At 45.2% G+C, this 18,834-nt stretch overlaps 1 long non-coding RNA gene across 1 annotated transcript; it reads left to right on the top strand.

Moving 5' to 3' along the window:
• Window positions 1-11,922: 11,922 nt before the first annotated feature.
• Window positions 11,923-15,173, top strand: LOC120884454 (uncharacterized). Its single transcript, XR_005726887.2, has 2 exons — window positions 11,923-12,163; window positions 12,753-15,173. It is a non-coding gene; the product is annotated as an uncharacterized LOC120884454 (long non-coding RNA).
• Window positions 15,174-18,834: the final 3,661 nt, after the last annotated feature.

The raw sequence follows: 18,834 nt of genomic DNA, 5'->3' as shown, positions 1-18,834 counted from the left end.
CTTGTTCTCCTTCTTTAAAAAAATATCCTTTTATCTTATTCTTCCCTGGAGAATTTCATTAACATAGAGAAGAAATCTCTTCTCCCAATGCCTTTTTACCCAGAAGTCTGAACAAGGCATCCTTGAAGACTTTTTGCATTGTGAGAGTAGATCATATGCCATAAATTCATTAAAAGCAACCTGAGCCTTTGTGTCAGAGTAGAGACAGAAGATCACAAGACTTGGAGTCAGAAGACCAAAGCTTCTGCCCTAACTCAGCCACAAACCTTGTGATCTTGGCCACACATCTTCAGTTTTGTAAAATGAGAGAAATTCCTTGCACTGAATGGGACCAAATATAGGAACACATTTTTAAGCTCTTAAAGGCAAAAAAAAAGTGAGATGTCCGCCAGTCATCCGTTTGCTTTTCTGTCTCTTTTCTGCCATGCTTAGGCCGGGCCCGTGGTGCAAAGTGTATTCAGTAAATCTGCATTGGCTACTTATTTGGAATGAATGTTCAGAAAATACTGAAGAAGAACAGGGAGACAAAAGGGGAGTATTGGAATAATTGAGGGCATTATTACTGCCTTCTTCGATTGTATGCTTATATGCTTTCCTTGAGCACGTGGTTCTGTCTGCCTGAGACAGTCCATCCTTGCATTATCTCATTAATCCCTCCTTGGAACCCTCGCTGTCCATTCACAGAACACTCAAAATTTATTGCCCCAAGGTGTTCTTTTAAAGATCTTTTTAAAGAAATGTAATTACCTATGGCTCAGTGTCATTTCTAAAGTTGTCCCTTGCTACTTTCTGGAGGCTGTGAATATATTTAATTTCCAAACATTCTTGGAAGTTATCCAACAAATTCTGGCAGAGAGGGAGTGACAGGGTACAACGTGTGCGTGGGGATGGCACTGTGTGTTGGCTGGTATCATTTATTATGGGCAATCCAGCAGGTGTGTAAATAACTCCTACTGGGAGGTTTACCACTCAGCTTCCCAAAGTGGCTTCATTTCAACATCCAGCAATGATGCTGTGTTCTCAGAATTGGATTAGCTAAGGCCTGGGCCAGGTAGAATCCACCAGAGTGATCCAAAGGAAAAGTTTGCTTCTCCATCAACAACATCAGTGTGAAACAGGCTTTTGTTCATTAAAAATGGTAGAATTCATCAGCTAATTGAAGAATCCAGTTATTTGAAATGCAGCTATACATTTCATGTTATATAGTTCAATCCTATATATGTAGTTTTGAGCACTTAGTCTTAGACCCTACTGTCAGTGCCGTGGGGGTTAAAGAGAGGTGCAAGACCTAGCCTTGGCTTCATGAGTCCACTCATTTATTGGGAAACAAAGACCTATGTATCTTCCCATCATAGGACAGATTGAGAAATGCAAAGTGCTATTGGGTTAGAAAGAAAACTTTGGATGTGCTTCTTGGTAGAGAAGGAATTAAAACAAGGTATTCCCCCCTCCTCTTTTTTTATCACATAGACATTTATCAAATGGTGAATTGGGTCAGCACTGTAGTATGATCACCCAGAGAGGGCCAATTTTAGCTGTGTAATTGTTTACAGAATAAAGTTCAATAGGCAGAAAAGGCAAAGGAGGGCACTCCAGAGAGAAGAAATTGAGTTGAAACCTAAGGCTTCCTGGAATGCCCAGGAAATGGGGAGATGGCGGGTGTGACTGGGGATGAGTATCTGAAAGTGGAGGCTGCAGGATGGGGTGAAGGGAAATAGATCAGAGCAAAGCTGCGGAGGGCTCTGAAAGCCTAGTTAAGGAACAATGGGCCAGGCGGGGCTGTTTTTGTCTGGAATCCCAGCGGCTTAGGAGGCTGAGGCAGGAGGATCACAAATTCAAAGCCAGCCTCAGCTACTTAGTGAGGTCCTAAGCAATTCTGTGAGACCCTGTCTCTAAATAAAATATTTTAAAAAGGCTGGGGATATGGCTTAGTGGTTAAGTGCCCCTGGGTTTAATCCCCAGTTTGAGAGAGAGATAGATAGATAGATAGATAGATAGATAGATAGATAGATAGATAGATAGATAGATAGAGACAAAGGAACCCTTTAGTGGGTGTTTACTAAAGCGTAGGTGGCCTGAGAACTGGCATTTCTAATGAGCTCCCAGGTGCTGCCCATCCTGCTGATACACTAGCCACACCTGCAGGGCCTCTGCTATACCTTGTTTTGCCCTGATGTCTCCCCAACAGCCTGCCCTCTTCTCTGAAGACAGAGTCCTCTGAACCCCTATGGAAGACCAAAGTTCCATTCTTACTATCTCCTGGGTTGGAGCTGGGTATTTACCGTGAAACATAAACTAGTTTGCATCACTAACAACATTTCCCTTTGTATATGAAGTGTTATTATTTATGTCAGTTAAATTACCCTAGTAGTTCACTCATTCATTCATTTCTTCATTTGAGAATTTTTATCGAATGTTCTATATGCTACAATCCTAATGACCCCATTTCTCTCTGTTTATACAGTTAATAATTCATAGTTTATAAAGCATTTTCATAGTATTTGGGCTGGAAGCTGAGTTACAATGAAGACAAAACAGATAAAACATACTTATCTCTGTTCCTACAGGTATTTGTTAATAGTCATGTTTACATGTAGCTATATGTTTTTACTCATTTCTTATTGCTGTTATGTTAACATACTTATATACACACAGACATATATATCATTGCTTACATAGTAACACTATTTTCTCAGTGAGGATCTTGACTTCCCATCTTAGCAAGGGAAGGAATTAACTTGATGTGTTGTCTTCCCTTCTATTAAGAAAGGAAGAATTGATATGTTCCTGTCTATTCTGAGCTTTACCTATATGACCACTGGCAGCTACCTGGCTTTTAATTGCCCCTTATTAATCATTTAAGTAATTACTTCCACCTGTGTTGAATGAGCAGCATTCACCCAAATTTGGCACTTTGGAGAAAGTAGAGACTAATAAGGTCAGAACTCTTAACATCAGGAGCTCATCAGACAGAAAAATAAATAAGACTTGAAGATGGTATAGTTCAGGGGTAGAGAATTTACAGAAACAAGACATGCACAAATATCTGAAGTAGAATCTAAGAATCCAGTGATAAGGATAATAGAAAAAGAGTGGAACAGAGACCCAAGGAGAGTGAGTCTTCTGGAGAATCAAAGAAGGCTTCATGCTTCTCGTGGAGAAATGTATGCCCTCAATTGCCCAGGATCCAGCAGGATATGGGTACTTGGACTGAATTAGAGATTATGAGAGGATAAAAAATAGAGGAAACTCTCTTCGCTCTGCCTGAGAGGCCAATAAACCCACCAGATAAAACCAGGATGATGCTCATCAACCACAACAGACCCTTTTACACCACTGCAGAAGGACTATCCCACTTTAGGATTCCTTTGGACTAGCTCTGGCTGCAAACAGCTCATCTGCAGGGTTCCACAGTCTTTGGGGTAGAAGTTTGAGTGAGAGCGTTCACATTTTTGCTTGGAAGAGGGGGTTGACCTGTGTACAGTCTTGGGAATGGAGAAAAGCTGAATTAACTAGCACTTGGAAAGTATCCATAGATTCTTGGCTGAGGAAGTGTTTGGGGTGCATTTATATAATGCTGTTGCTTTTCCTACAGCACACACACACAAAAATGACAAGAGGATGAGGAGGAAGGGTGATCAGACAGCAAAACAGTGCCCAAGGTTTCAACCCAGTCCCACTGCATTAACCCCACCCCAAGTTATGAGCAGCTGAAATGAATTAAAAAAAAAAAAGTCCATCCCGTTGGTTGGAACTGGCCTGCCAAATTCTCAGCTGGCGTGAGTTTTTACAGCTCCGTTATAAACCCCTGAAAAGTGAGGCATATAATGGAAACATTGACATAACCTGAACTCCCAGGAGCGGCTTGTGCCACTCTAATTATCCTCCCATCTCATTGGCCTGTCTCTCTCCCTCCGCAGGCACAACTGGCAGCAGCAGCTCTGCCCGCCTGTCCTGGACCCTGGAGTCTTGAAGCCGGGTTTGCAGGGGAATAATGAGATAGTGTGTGCTGGTGGGAAGCCCCCTGTTCCATACATACGAGCCCCTCCCTTTCCCCTTCCTTCCCTTGTTCTCCCCCTGCACCATCTCCCCCACGCTCGTCACCCCCACCAAAAGGCAGAACAGTTCAGTTGGTTGTAAAAATTAATGAGTTCAGATACAGACTTGCCTTATTCCGGTCCAGCTGCGTAACCAGGGCGATTCCGACCAGCATTCTAGACGCTGACATCAGCTCCACACCCGGCACAATGCTGCTCTGTTTGATCTCAGAAACAGATCAGGCTCCTGGGCTTTATACATCCTGCTTCCTCCCTACGTAAACTCATTTTATTACCCACCAGGAGAGCGCATCTTGACTGCTCTCTCCCCGGGCAGCCAATACCAGAGGATCAGGCCCCACAGCTGACTCTTCTCTTACCAGCTGGACACTTTGATCCAGTTTTCCTGGTCCTCTTGGAGGCTTTCCCCCCCACCCCCAGGCGTTGACAACGGGTGGAGGATGATGCTGATAATGATTTCACCACTTTCCATTTGCACGGCACTTCACAATTTTCAATGCACTTCTATGTGCTCCTCTGATTTGTGGACCACCACGGGAGCTGGAGGTGGTACACCCATTGTATAGATGAAAAAAGTGGGTAACGCTGGAAAGTAGCAAAACCAGGAACAGATTCGAGATTCATTCCCTGGTGCCCAGGGTGATGACCTCTTGGTGCCAGCCCCAGGCAATGTAGACTGAGTTTCTGTGGGTGATCTGAGCTGGAAGAAAGCTCCGTGGACCCACGTTCTGTTAGGCCAAAGAAAGGACAGGGAGGTGACAAACGTTTCACAGGCTCTTCCAAAGTGCAGCTCTGAGTTCTTAATCTGTCATTGCTCACTGCTACAGCACCCCACCACCACCCCATCAGAGTGTCACTTCCTTGTCAGATGCTCCAAGAATATTCACTTTCCAGGAGCACCAGACAGACCTCTTGCTTACAGTGGTTCTAGAAGCATCACCCCCAAAGATGTGTTATAAGCCAGTCCCTAAAGAGATTGCTGGGGAAGCTGCTAGAACAGTGGTAATGCTCTTTAGAAATAAAATACAGAAGTATAAACCTCAGCACAGATGGAACTTCATTCTGGAGTTGAAGAGGTTTTCAGGATAAATATAATAGTAATTATGTGCTGAGCAGGGCAGGGAGCAGCAGACTCTGCAGCACTCGGCAAAAGCTGCCATGATTCAGGACTGCAGACTGGGGGTTAATCAACAGAAATGCATTCTCTGGTGGTTCTGGGGAACAAAAGTGTGAAATTATAGTGTGGACAGGGCCCTGCTCCCCCAAGACTCTCTGGTAGTGGCCACAGATCCCTGTTGCTGTTTGGCTTGGAGTTTGAAGCTCTCCTCTCAGCCTGTGTCCTCGCCTGGAGTTCTTGCCGCATGCTTCTATCTTTGTGTGGCAATTCCTCTTATAAGGACACCAGTCACCCTGGAGTAGGCTGCACCCTAAGATAAAGTGAAGTCATACTGGATGGGCAGGGTGGGGTGAGGATGCAGTCCACTGACTGATGTCCTGGTAGGAAGAGATCCTTAACTTTATCACATTAACAGGTACATTCTGAAGATCCTGTTTCCAGAAAAGTCACATTCAGAGGCACAGAGTGTGGGTAAGACTGCAGCTTACCCACAGAGACTCTGTAACAGAGTCTTTTATATCTTTTGCTTGTCTAACTGCTTGTCTCTCTACTAAGAAGCAAGGGAATTGAACTGGTCTCCAAATAGACATTGACAGGGATATTAGGAAGAATCTAAGCTAAGGGTATTAGCTAAGAACCCCTTATGCTTGTTCACATTTTTACTCAATGTTTTCCCACATAGCCTCATTCAATCTGCATGACAGCTCTGGAAATGGTAAGGGGGTGTGATTTTCATTTTACAGGTGAAATAATGGAAATGGGGAGAGAGGATGCCACTGGCTCAAGGCATCCAGCACCAAAGGGGTGAGTATCAACTCCCACCTACCAGCCAGGGCTCTTCTCACTTGACTACAGAAAGAGCCTCAAAGCGGTTCATTAAACTGCCAAGGATCCCCTGTGGGACATCTCCCAAAACTGCATCCGTTCCATTCCATGTCATGTTTAGTGGATTTTGATCTGACTCAGCGCTCTTACTGTGGTGCTTTGGGAAGGTCCTGGGAACCAAGATTGTGCAGAGCCGCTTCTCTGGAGCCTTAGGACCTGGACCATAGACTGGAGCTCCCTGCCTTGTGCTCTACCACGGGCTCCTGCCTCAGCATTATCAGACAGCATGGCTGCCTTTAAAGTTGCTTAAACTTGTGTTGATGGTCATTTTCCATCATTTCTGCTTTTTCATGACCCTTTCCTCTGTGGAGTACATATACTCAGCATTTTAGCTTTTGAAATAGATTTGCTGTGCAGTTTCATGGTTCTGTAGAGGCTTAAAATGTATTGTTTTGTGAGTCTGTGCCAGTCACAGCATTCATTGTGGCAAGGAGCAGGATACCAGGGACACTGATGTTTATTTGATTTTAAGGGGCTCTAAAGCATTCCTGGGAACACGTGGAACATACTTACTTTGTCTCCTAAACCTACTAAAATATTCTGGAAATGGCCATGTTTCAGCAGCAAAGCTACATATTTCAGATGACCTCTTGTATCCAGGAAGGCCTATCATCCACAGCCTTCTATAAGCTGCAGCAAAAGTTCTAAGACTAGAACAACCTAGTCCCACAAACACCAAATACCTCCCAGCCTGAGATTGGAAACCCTATGCTGTTTCTTGCCAGGGCTCTGATTTACAAGATGCTACATGAGTTCTGTGTTTAACAAACATGTCCGGCTGCCCTCAACACACAAGATTTACTGTTTTTGTTTTTCACGTGATTAGATGTTAATTATTGCTTAGGTATACAAGCAACCCTTGCTTTGGCCAGTACCACCTTAACAAAAACATGTGCACATTGGAAACACATTCTCACTTGGTACAGTTCCCCAGTAACTTCAAAGTGAGAACATAGATCTGATAGGAATGAGTTTTGGTGAACATGGTCCTGTCCAAAGTGAGGACTCTCTGTAAGTGCTTTTAAATAAGATTGGATGAAGAATGTGATGTCAATAGTTATCATTTCTTAGAAAAATAGCAAAGGCCCACTGGGCAGGAGGTGCCCTGTGCTTATGTGTATGCTAGAAGGTTGGAAGGACCAGATTACATAGGGAAATGGTGGAATGAAGACAAAGACTGCTGAAAGTTATGAGATGAAAGTTATAACAGAAGCTTGGGGGAAAGGTGATGATTGTTTTCCAGGGACAGGAAAATTGGAGAAACTTAGGGACGAGTCAACATTTGAATTAAGCATTGAGATAGGAGTGCAGTTTAGAAAGACACAAGAGAAAAAAGGGAGGTGGGAATTCTGGGCTGAGTCAACAACAGGAACTAAAACTTAGCTGGGAGAATTCTGAAGCATAGAGCTGGGAAGCTCTTATTGGTGATCTTGGTGGTTCTGACCAAGGGAGAATATCCACTACAAATGAGCACTCTCCGAAGATGACTGGGGCTTATCAGTCCTGTGCTAGGGGTCCTAAGTGCTGTTGCCTTCATGACCTGGCTTGATTCCCAGAATAAACATATGAAGAAAAGAATCTGGATATATGTCCAGATTACAGATGAAGAAGCAAAGACTCATCCATGCCTGCACAAATCAACTAAGCAAGAAGAATGCAGGTTTCCTGGGACCAAATCCACTCCTTTTTTCTAATGGTCACACTGAAAATTCGATGCTTTGAGAATACATTGTGTCCATCCAAAATTGCACAGCTTTGCACAATTTTTCTTACAAAAATTACTAATTATCAGAACTAATCTCTTCTTAATGAAATGCCCATTGAGAGAAAAATATGGAATGTCTTTGAGTTTTATTGTTCACTTATTTCCTGTATACCTAGTTTTATTTGAAAATGAATGTTGATTATATTCTTAAATTTTTTTTATTTTTAAAATTAAAAATTTTAATTTAAAAATTTCTAAAAAAAAATACCCATAGGGTATTTTCAGTGGACAAAAAGAATAGTCCCACCACAGAGGGTTTTCACCATGTGGTAAAGCTGTCTTCCATTTTGAATCCCTCCCCTCTTTTAAAAAAATTTTTTTTTTAGCCAGTAATTATTGCAGGAGTATTATCCTGGGCTCTTTTAGGTACATGAACCAAAGGGTCCTCTGAAGAACATTGCCTCCATGCTGGAATTCTCCTATCTTCTCACTTTTATCAACAGCATCACAAACCAGTCCCTCCATCAATCATTTTTTTGACAGATCAGCACGAGTTTAATCCTAATGAGAGCACCCGAGAACTAGCAAGATGGGGCTGTCCAGAGGCCCGCCCTGGCTCCTCTGAAGACTTTGGCTGAGTAAATACAATCTGAAAGGGCTGGGGAGCTTGAAAGCAAAACTGTAAACGATCCCATCTGTGATTCTTGGCTGATTATTCCTCTGGGGTAGACCAAAGAGGGGAAAACTAGAAGAGAGGGTCTCTTTTTGCTTTAAACAAAATATGGCTACAATTCTGCATCTTCCTTGTTCAGGGCATTTTCCAAGGGAAAGTTCATTAGGGAGACTCGGAAGCACGTTCCACTAATATCCATCAAAGAGGAGTTCAGTTTCAAAGAGCAGGAGAAATACAATAGCATTGAAGCAAACTACGTGACAAAGGTCTGGTGCTCCTGAGAAGCACAGGACAAGTGAGAATGGTAACTTGCATTATTATTATTTTTTAAGTCAGTCTTTCTTTCGGACAAAATAAGTGAATCTCAGCAAAATAAAACTGATATCTCCTGAGTGCTGTCTTATTTACATAGAGGCAGCTTGAACTAAACATTTTTGAATGTTTGTAAATGTTTGGGTTTCCTTTTCCATATTTTTTCCTGTTGGCACCAAACCTGAAGGGCTCAGAATTCCCCAAACATGGTTCTTCCCCGCCACAGTGACTATTTTAACATGATTGATCTAGAGGATCTACGGAAACAGCCAGACATTGGGTGGACTGGGGAGGAGAATGTAAACAGGGATGTTGAGAGGTGGGGATGGGAAGGGCTCATTAGAGGTCTGCACTTGGGAACAGGGTGGCTTGGTAATGCTAGTGAGCATTAACCAGTCCCCTGGCTTGGTCAGAATGTCCCTTCTTAGAACCATCTAAGGGTGTTGGGAGGTCCCAGGACTACATGTCCCTCTGCAAGGGGCACACATCCCAGCCAGGGAGAGAATATTTTCTCCTGCATTGCATTTAGTTGATCTCCCATTCAGGAATGTTCCTTTGGGGGAGCTGCCTCTGTTCCAGAAGGATCCCTTGGTTGCCCTCAAGGAAAGACTGGAGGCATTCAGTGCTTCAAATCCTTGTGCACTGTGAACTTCCCCCAAAGCGTTTCTTTCAAAATAAGGCCTTGGTTAAATCTAAATGAAGAACTCTAGCTCCTCAGGAGAAAATCTGTCACAAGAAATCAGGCCTCCCCTAGGTAATAATGAACCTGGGATTCTAGCAATGAGATGGAGAGTGTGGGACAGGTCATCAGTTTGGATCTTTCCTGCCTCTGCTCATCAAGCCCAACTCTGATTGTGAGCATTAACCAGGCCCTTGGGCCCCTTGAGTCCTCAGACTCTTTGGTTCATTTGGGGGAGTCCTCTAATCAGGGATTCTCAGCAGCAAAAAAACTGGGCAACACTGGTCTTCTCATGAGTGGCCAAAACAAGAGAGAAGCAAATTATTTGCTTGTTCCATGGCATAGCGATTATTATCAGAGACTTTGGACTCCAAGACATGGGTTCAAACTCCAGGGATAAGCTCAGTTTTTTTCTTATCTGTAGAATGGGGATAATGTCACCCATGTAAGAGAGTAGCTATGAAGAATAAATGTGGTAAAATATGTAAGTGGATCCTTATCACAGTGCCTGGAACGTATTAGGTGCCAGCTAAATGGTAGATTTAATATTTCTTGAGGACTTTTCAAAGTTGTATATGAATGGGGATGTTAATATTTAGCAAACACTTACTCTGTGCTACCCATCTTATGATGGCTTATGTGCTTGCAGGGAGAAGGGCTCTTTGGCTCCCCAGGTGTGGTACCAGCCATTGACCTAAGAGGATGCCAAAGCCTGGCACCAGGAGCTGAGTGTGGAAGAAATGAACACCAATAGCTCCTTTTTCTTAGATTGAATAGAAAAAAAAAAGTTGCAATTTGCTCTTCTCTAATGACTTCTTTGTTCCTAATTCATTTAGATACTGTAGCTTGCATTGGCAACTGAGATTACAGTTCCAAGTCTATGAAGAAATAAGACTTTTATTTTCTGTTTTGACCAGGTTTTGGATTTTTACCAAGGTCCATAGCCAGTTGCGATCTCAGCAGTCAGCTTCTCCCCATCCCTCTACCCAGCTATGAATGTTTCTTCAGAACCTTCATGTTTCAGAGCTTGGGATCTCAAAGCCTAGATAAGAAATCCTGAATCATCCTGTCAGTCAACTCAAGGAGAGCCAGAATTGGGAGGAAAGGTAAGCAAGTCCAACAGACAAGAGACAGAAAGATAACCATTCATCGATTCAGTCAACAACCTGTTGTGAGGTCCAAACTGCAAGCAGCGCTGTTCAGTGCTGATATTACAAAAGTGAACTGAACTGAATTCGGCCTCTGACCTCAAAAGTACAGAGGCTGCTTTTAGCTGTGGGTGCTGCTTAAACTTTGAAAACCTTCGGCAGGTTGTATTCTTAAGATTGGGACAACTTTTGGTATATGTTATTTTTCAAGAAAAAGTTTGGTTTTGTGATAGAGGACTCCAGCACCCAGACAGATGATTCAAAATGCCAGACACAGTTATGCCCAGGGCACTTTGGGGGAACTGGAAGGCAGGTGGGTTGTACTGTGCTTCAGGGAGGGCTTCCCACAGGGGCAGGTTGGGACCTGGCAGAGATTTCAGGTGGGCAGACTGAGGGAGGGTCAAAACCACATGGTGTGAGTAGGAATTGTGAAGGGTCCGTGTTCCCACAGCATAAACTTCAAGGCAGGAAATGCTGAGATAGGAGAGGCAGAGTCTTTCTATTTGCTGGGGTGGGCTTCTTCTTGTGGGCAGTTGGGAGGGAATGATCTGATCTGCATTTTAGGCCGCAACGCAGAGTTGGCTCAAGGGCAGAAGCAGGACTGAGGTGGTAGCTCAGACCTGTAATCCTAGCAACTGAGGAGACTGAGTCCAGAGGACCCTAAGTTCCAAGCGAGCCCCGCAGTTTATCAAGGCACTTGGCAATTTAGTGAGACCCTGTCTCAAAAATTAAAATCAAAAGGCCTGAGAGTGTGGCTCAATGGTAAAGCACCGGGGTTCAATCCCCTGTGCCAATGAACAAACAAACAAACAAAAAAACCCCACAAGCAGAATCAAGACCCTTTTTATTCTCCATTCTCCAGACGAGAGGTGGGAGAATTTGAAGTAATATATGAGTTATTTTGAATACTGGAACCACATACATGTGCACACACATGCACACACACATACGCACACGCACACGTACACTTCTATAAGTTGCAATAGAAGATTTTCAAGCATTATTCTACAGAGAAGCCCACTTGAGCTTACTAAAACACAAAGAGAAACTCAATTCTCTCTTTACAAAGATCTTTTTCAATATCAGGAGATTTTTATTGTGAGTTCAGCATCTCCTGAACCCACATCTTCTATCTTTTGTATTTTTTATTTTGGAGTAATTTTTAAGGAATTCTTCCTTATTCTTTTGGGGCTTTTTTGCTACATTTCTCTTCTTTGAAATATTTTCTTTTTTATCTGCTCTCTTGGCAAGACTATAGTTCTAAGCAGTGAACACCTCACATTAGCTAGCTCACCTTTTCTGCCTTGAGACATTCTCCTTTTTCCTCCATATGTTCCAGAAAAAACTCCCAAGAAGCAACATTAATGAAGAGATTTTTATCTCCTCTTCTTGGATGGCCTGATGCATTTTCTTAAACCCTGTTCCTTTAAAAGAGGAGAACTGAAGAGTCAGATCAACTGCTCTAGGACCTTGACCCAGGCCTACTCTATTTGGGCTCTGGGAGAGGCACTGACGATGCTCCAGACCCTGGATGAGGATGGAAGCTAGTGGGTACAGACAGGATCTCATCAATCACAGGAATTCAGGTGGAGTACCTGAGGACTCAGGTTGGGGAGACAAAGGGGGTGGTGAAAAGGACGTGTAGTGTCGATCCAAACATAGACAAGGGTAATGTTCCAAATCACATTGATTTCATGGTCCCCAAAGGGGAGAGAGCATAATCAGCCCTTGTCTAAGCCAGGTGGCTTCCTGCTGGAGATTAGAATTCTGCAGATTGTTCGATGACTTGGGCTCTACGTCTGTATGAGTCCGGTAGGAGTTTGGCTTTGGGCAAGTTCCTTCTTCTCTTGAAGTCCCATTTTTTCCCTCTGTACAAATGGAGACAATAGACCCCAGCTTTTTGCCTTTACAGTTTATGTGCTCTTGGTGGGCAGAAATATTTCCAATGCTGAAAAGCACATTTTGAAAACAATAGTCCAGTATGAAATTTTTCTCCTAAGCATTATCCGAAGCACCATTGAAGCAGCCTTGATTATAATAATGGGGTTTGGAGAAATAAGAAAGTATGAAAAGTTTTCCTGGAGAAAGGCCAGAGTATTGACCATAGATCCAGGGAGATCTATGGCAAATGTTTCACTGACCTATCAACATACTTCTCTCCCTCTTTCTTTACAGATTTGACAAACTTATTTCCATATCGGCTAAGGCTAAAATCCACTGAAAAATGAGATCTGAGACTCACTGATGTCAAAATGGGGGGACACTGTCCCCAGTACCACCATCTGGTTTGGGGTCTCAGCTCTTTCTTTCTCCTTCTATGAGCACCGGGGTAGATCTCTTCACCTCTCTGGCTCTCAGTTTCCTGTGCATACACTGGTGAGAATATTGTGAAGATCCTTTCCAAACTGCAAATGAATCTGTGCTGTTCCAAAGCATCTAGTCAATAATATCTTCCAGGGGCTGAAGAGCCCTGGGTGGCTAAAGTAACGGGGCTCCTGGTGCAGTATCTCCTGTCTACTCACTACCGTACTCAGGAGGTGATGTGGCTGTGCTAGGTCCTTCTCGTTCCTCATGGTGGCAGGCACAATGGATTGGACATGCCACTGCTGTGGCTTGGTGGCTCAGCTTTCCTGGCCAGGAATGTGCAGGGTGCATCCAAGTGCTGTGTCTTCCATCAGTCCCACCTCTGAGGAGGCAGCAGAGGAAGAAACTAGGGAGGGACACGTCACTCTCCAGGACAACCAGGGCCAATGGGGGTGGGAGGGAATGAGGGTAGTAGGAAGAGGGGTCACTTGTAAAATAGCAGGCCACCAGCTAAGTGAGACCTGCTGAGGGATGAGCATTACTCAGAGGGCAGGTCCAGTTCCCATTCTAGGCCCAAAATAAACTCCCCAAGCCCTGTTGTAGTTGGCTAATGGCAATCCCCAAACCACAGGCTCCAGAGAAACGAGGCAGCGCTCCAGGAGAAGCCACCCACGGGAAAAGAGAGGACGGAGGGAGAAGGCCTGGCCCAGGGTCCTGCATGAGTGGGGCTGAATGCTTCAGATGGAGGTGGAGTGCACCCCCCAGTTTTCAAGCTTCAGTGCTAAGACCTGAAGTGGAATCCAACGCACTGCATAGCTGCTCACGTGGGCAGGGAGCTGAGATCACCCTCCTCAGGCAGCCTCAAGACCATCAAAGAAGTCATGGGGTCATTTGGAAGCTCTTCCTTCTGGGGTTTTCAAGCTTAGAGAGACCGGAACACCACTTGGGAGACGTGGTTTGGAAAGCTCTCCAAAGCTCTGGTCAGATTGCTGTCTTTCAGCTAAAACACAGGTTTCACCGGGTTCGCTTTCCAAACTCCATTTGAAACAATTATCTTGGCACATCATCCTTCCCATTGCCTTTGGAGAGTTCCCCCATGCGATAGCAACAAAAACAGGCCCCCATATCCTGTGAGGGGCTGCAGGGAGAGAGAAAGCCCCAGTAAGTCAAGATGGGTGAATAGCTGAGGGATTCACAAGCAGGAGCTGCACTGATAAGGACCCCAGGAGGTCACCACAGAAGGAGAGAAAACACCACCAAAGAATGTAAACTGGACATCTTCCCAATACAAAATCAGAACGGGACCTTGATGTATCGCTCACTCAAGCCCTTTCCCTGGGGTGGGATCATACTCAAATCTTTGGTATACTTGAAAAATAGTCCTTGAAAACACACACACACACACACACACACACACACACACACACTATGCTTTGTATTTGTTTGTGATAACGCAACCTCATCCCTCATCCCTGTCCCAGTAGCTCACTGCAATTAGGCATTTGCCCTGCTGACTTAGAGACCCAGCAAAAGGGACTCTTGAGAAGGAAAGAGGAATTCCACACTGGTGAGGTTAGGGCTGCAGTCCTTAAAGGGAGATTTTTTCTTTCTTTTTTTTTTTTTTTTTGAAAGGGCTGCTCTGATGCTCAGAGGGAGCTGGCTGAAGGGCTGGGAAGGCCATTCTCAAGCCCTAAGACTGGAGCGGGCAGGTTTCACCTTCTGAGCATTCCCATCCGTCCTGCATCCACAGCCCAGGGCCCTGGAGGTGCTCTATTCTCCACCCACTCCTGAAAACCTGCTGCTCTCTGAGGCTACTTCAAAGCCCCCTGGGAAAGCCAAGTCTCCAATTAAGCCTCTTTGAGGCAGGTTCTCATTCCTTCCCCACTAATTGAAATGTTACTCCTTTTACTAAACCCATAAACCACCCAAACACAACGGTCTTCCTCATTTGCATTGTAACAATGTCCCTAATGTGCTTCCAAGAGCTTTATGTAAAGGCGAACCTTTTCTCCATCCCTGTATGAACGGTCAAAAGCAATTCCGAGGCAAGGGCCTTCATTTCCATCCCTATACAGCTGCTCATTAGCTAAGGTGGAATAAATTCCTTTTATTCGGGATTCATTTCCCAGGATGACAATGTCTTTTTTGTCTCAGGCCACTGTTCCCAAACTAGGCCTTAATTGCTGATAGTAATTGAGTTAATACATATTTACCAAGGCTAAGGTTAAAGAAGGTCTCCTGTCGTTTTATTTGAGACATTTTATTTAACCTGCAATAAAATCATTAACGAGTTGTTGAGTGTTGATTCTCTCCGTCCTTTATCTGGTCTCTGTCCCTTGGGAAAATGGGGCAAGGCAGATGGCTTGGGCGTGGGATCAGTGCTTAGGCACAGGGACAGGGGAGCCCCAGGCTTGCCCCTCACCTCCAGGTTCTTCTTGGTGAAGAGAGGAGGCCTCTCCTGGTGAAAGCAGATAGCCTGAGGCCAAGGCTCACTCAGCCACTCTCCCAGGCACCCCGCCAAGGCACAGGCGGTGATGAAATCCCATCAAAGCCGCAGGGCTGGGCCAGGCTCCTGAATCAGCTCCCACCAGTAGCTCCAGCCCAAAGTGGCCCACAGGCTGGGCAGGAAGCCGAGGTGTCAGGCAATGTGACAGGTCTGCTCACTGGTGCCCACCCAGAGAAAGGGACTGAGAATGGGGCAGAAGGAGGGAAAGGGCAGAGGGCAATGCCAGGGAAGCCAGGGGGTTTCCAAACTTCATCCTGGGAGGCCCAAGCCTTCCCTGTGGAAGGTCCGCCTTCTCCTACCTTTTCCGCCTCCTTCCCCAAAATGACACACACAGGCCCTCTTCACCACGCGTCCAGCTTCTCCATCACATCGGAGAGAAACTGGCTTCCCCACAACGAAATTGGCTTGAGTCAACCTTCCGGGCTGCCAGCCCTAAAGGGCTGCTCCCAGATGCCAGGAATTCTGTTCCTTTCTGGACACTTCTCTTTCTAATCTATCCAGAAGCAGGGCTGGAGGGATGGACCTAACGGACAGGAGTCGCTGGCCTTCCCTGGAATCCACACAGCCGCGGATTTCCGCGGCACACAGCTGGACTCTATTTTCTAGACCCCCCCTTCTCCTTAGATGTAGCCATGGGACAAACTTCCTGCTTCATGGAGTCCCTTTCCACACAGGAAAGGGACACAGGGCTGGAGGGAGTGGCGATGACCTTCTGGGCAACTTCTGAAGCCAGATGTTACAAGTGGCAGAGACTCAGTCAGCTCAAAAATTTAAATCAGGGGTGGAGGACAGCAGTCCCACCCATCCTGTGTATGAGAATGAAATGAATGTCCTCAGAATTTCAACCACTGTGCACTTTGGGGACTATTTATTGTGGCGGAGAATCGACCACACGGTCAGACATGCAAAATGTGGGCTGGGGGCAGTTACCCTTGGTCCACTGATGCATCTGCTCCTGCCCCTTTTTCTTGCAAATGGGGATATGGAGGCCCAGAGTAGGGAACAGACAGAATCAGCATGGGACCTCCTGGTCTGAGCCTTATTTAACCTTTTAGCTCCTTTACTGCCTTATGTAGGAACAAGGCTGACGCTGGTGCCTTCCTAGCATCCCTACGCAACTTCTGTGTCTGTTTAGCTTTCCTCATGTGTCTCCATCAACCAGGCCATACTTGCCTTCAGGGCTTCTTTCCAAATTCTCAAACCTCACTCCACATCGCCACCCTCTCTAGGAGCATTTCAGGTCTAAGCTCCCAGCGCTGATGCTTCCTTGTGAGCGTGCTGGGAAGCACAGACCTCCCAGGGCAGCTGTGTTCCATGCTCATCTGGAGGGAGGTGGCCTAAGGCTCTAGAGAGACAGGGACAGGCAGGAAGTGTAGCATCTCTAAACCATTCCCTGTTTCTCTGTAGAGTCCTGATGTTGGAGTGGGAAGAGCCCCAGGAGAGGGAGTCCATCCCTGGGAAGTGAGGCTGAGCAAGGTTTGGGGTTTGCTTCTGCATGATGAAGGGCAGCTTTTCTGATTTCCTGCCTTGCGTTCTCTGTGCAGAGAAGGGTGCTCATCAGAGCGAGGAGTTTCTCTTCTTCTTAGTCACGAAAGAAAGAAACACTAGGGTACAGATTGGTAGTATATTTTGTCATTTAAAACTCAGTCAACACAATTTATCTTACTATCTCTCAAAGCACAGGGTTATTTTCCGGTGTAAATTTCTCAGAGTCTCAAGGCATGTTGGTCAGATCTTGGGTCTAACCTACCCTTTGGTAGATCTAGGTCTCCACCATGCAGCCCCCTCCTGCACCATTCCTAATTGCTGAAGCAGGTTCAAATCCCATACTTTCTGCCCTCCTACCTTCTTCTCAGGAAGTCCCTGGGAACTCAGTCCTGGATAAGGCCACAATGTTCAATTCTCATTCTACTCATTACTGGGGGGTCTTCATGGGAGAACTGGGAGATGGGATCCAGATTGGTTAGTGTCTTCATACAGGAAAAGAGGTATAAGCATTTTTTTTTTTAAATCCCACAGTCCATGTCCACTATTGTCCTTTGGGAAATATGTCACAGGCCACCCTGTCTATACTTGGTTTATGAAACGGTCACCTTTTCAGAATGCTTAGGAAAGTTTGCCACTGTTACCTGCCCACTTCTCATTCATCTCTTCTGCTTTATCAGCTGTTCTTTCTCAGCTCACTGGGTATGTAGTTGGGGAAGTGGTGGTAAGGGAGTGCCTGTCATAGGTGTGGTGACCGTCACCCAGACACTGGAGATGGAGAAGCGAAGGGAAGGTTGACAAGGTTAGTGCTCAGCATGCCACCAGGGGCCATTCTTTAGTGACATAGTGTTTGTTAACTATGTCACTATAATGAAGGAAGTGTGTTTCATGGCTACACATTTTAGAATTCCCTGGATGCTTTTTCCACTTGGTATCTCTTTGTGACCTTTTCTCAAAAAAAAAAAAAAAAAAAAAAAAAAAGTGAAAACGAAACCTTAGGAAAGCAGAAGCCTGGGGAGGAAGAGCCCACTGGGGTTTCTAGCATATCGTAGGCAACATGCTTCTCATTTTCACTCAGATGAGAAACTCAACCCTCCACAACCCAGGAGACCAACTGTCCCTTTTGTTTGTTTTTGGTGGCACTGGGGATAGAGCCCAGAGCCTACTCAGGCTCTACTTTCAACCAAGCTACACCCCTCCCAGCCTTAAGTCGCAACCCTCAGGACCAGGAGATCCGCTCTCAGAGCAGTGACTTGTGAAAGCAGAAGAGGCAAGATTTGAACTCACACCTGCCTGGGTCAAAGTCAAATTTCTTTCCACAACATAAAATCACTTCCCTAAGTACATAGAAATATTAGCAAAAAAAAAAAAAAATACAAAAAAAAACAAAAACCACAATTATCCCCAATATATACCTTGAGAAAAAATGAGTCTAAAGGTTAGAGAGGCATACGGACTCTAATCACAGTTTCATATGATGGTTTCTTAATCACAAGACTGTGACTGAGACCCAATCTGTGCTAAGTAAAATGGCAAGTTTGGCCCCATCTTCTAGAGACCAGCCATCAGCTGGGAGCCATGACCAGTACTTTGGTCCCACCAGGGAACAGTTCAGAATGAGCACCTTGGCTCTCGCTGTGTGCTGTCAATGATAAAAATGGAAGATGGTGATCAGCGGGGGCTCCAAGTTCTGGCCTGTCAGTTTGTTAGAATGGTCTTTGCCCTAGGGCATGTCTCCTCTGCCATCATTTATCAGATTCTCTTGTGATTCGTAAATTTGGGGACTCAAAATATCAGATAGATATTTTGCAGTCATTGCATCTCCTTGACAGGGGCGGGACCATCACCCCTGGAGACTGAGGCTGCAGCCCCTGTGGTCAAGGGTCAGATCTTCTCCTCACAAGGGCTCCTGTAAAGAGCCTGAGGCGCGGGAGAGCACTGGAGCCTCTCCCCTCCCTCCTG

This window comes from Ictidomys tridecemlineatus, chromosome 3 (genome assembly GCF_052094955.1).
Source record: "Ictidomys tridecemlineatus isolate mIctTri1 chromosome 3, mIctTri1.hap1, whole genome shotgun sequence".
In the NCBI taxonomy this organism is placed as follows: Eukaryota; Metazoa; Chordata; class Mammalia; order Rodentia; family Sciuridae; genus Ictidomys; species Ictidomys tridecemlineatus.
The sequence above is the reverse complement of the archived record's forward strand: the minus strand, read 5'-3'. Positions and strand labels throughout refer to the sequence as shown.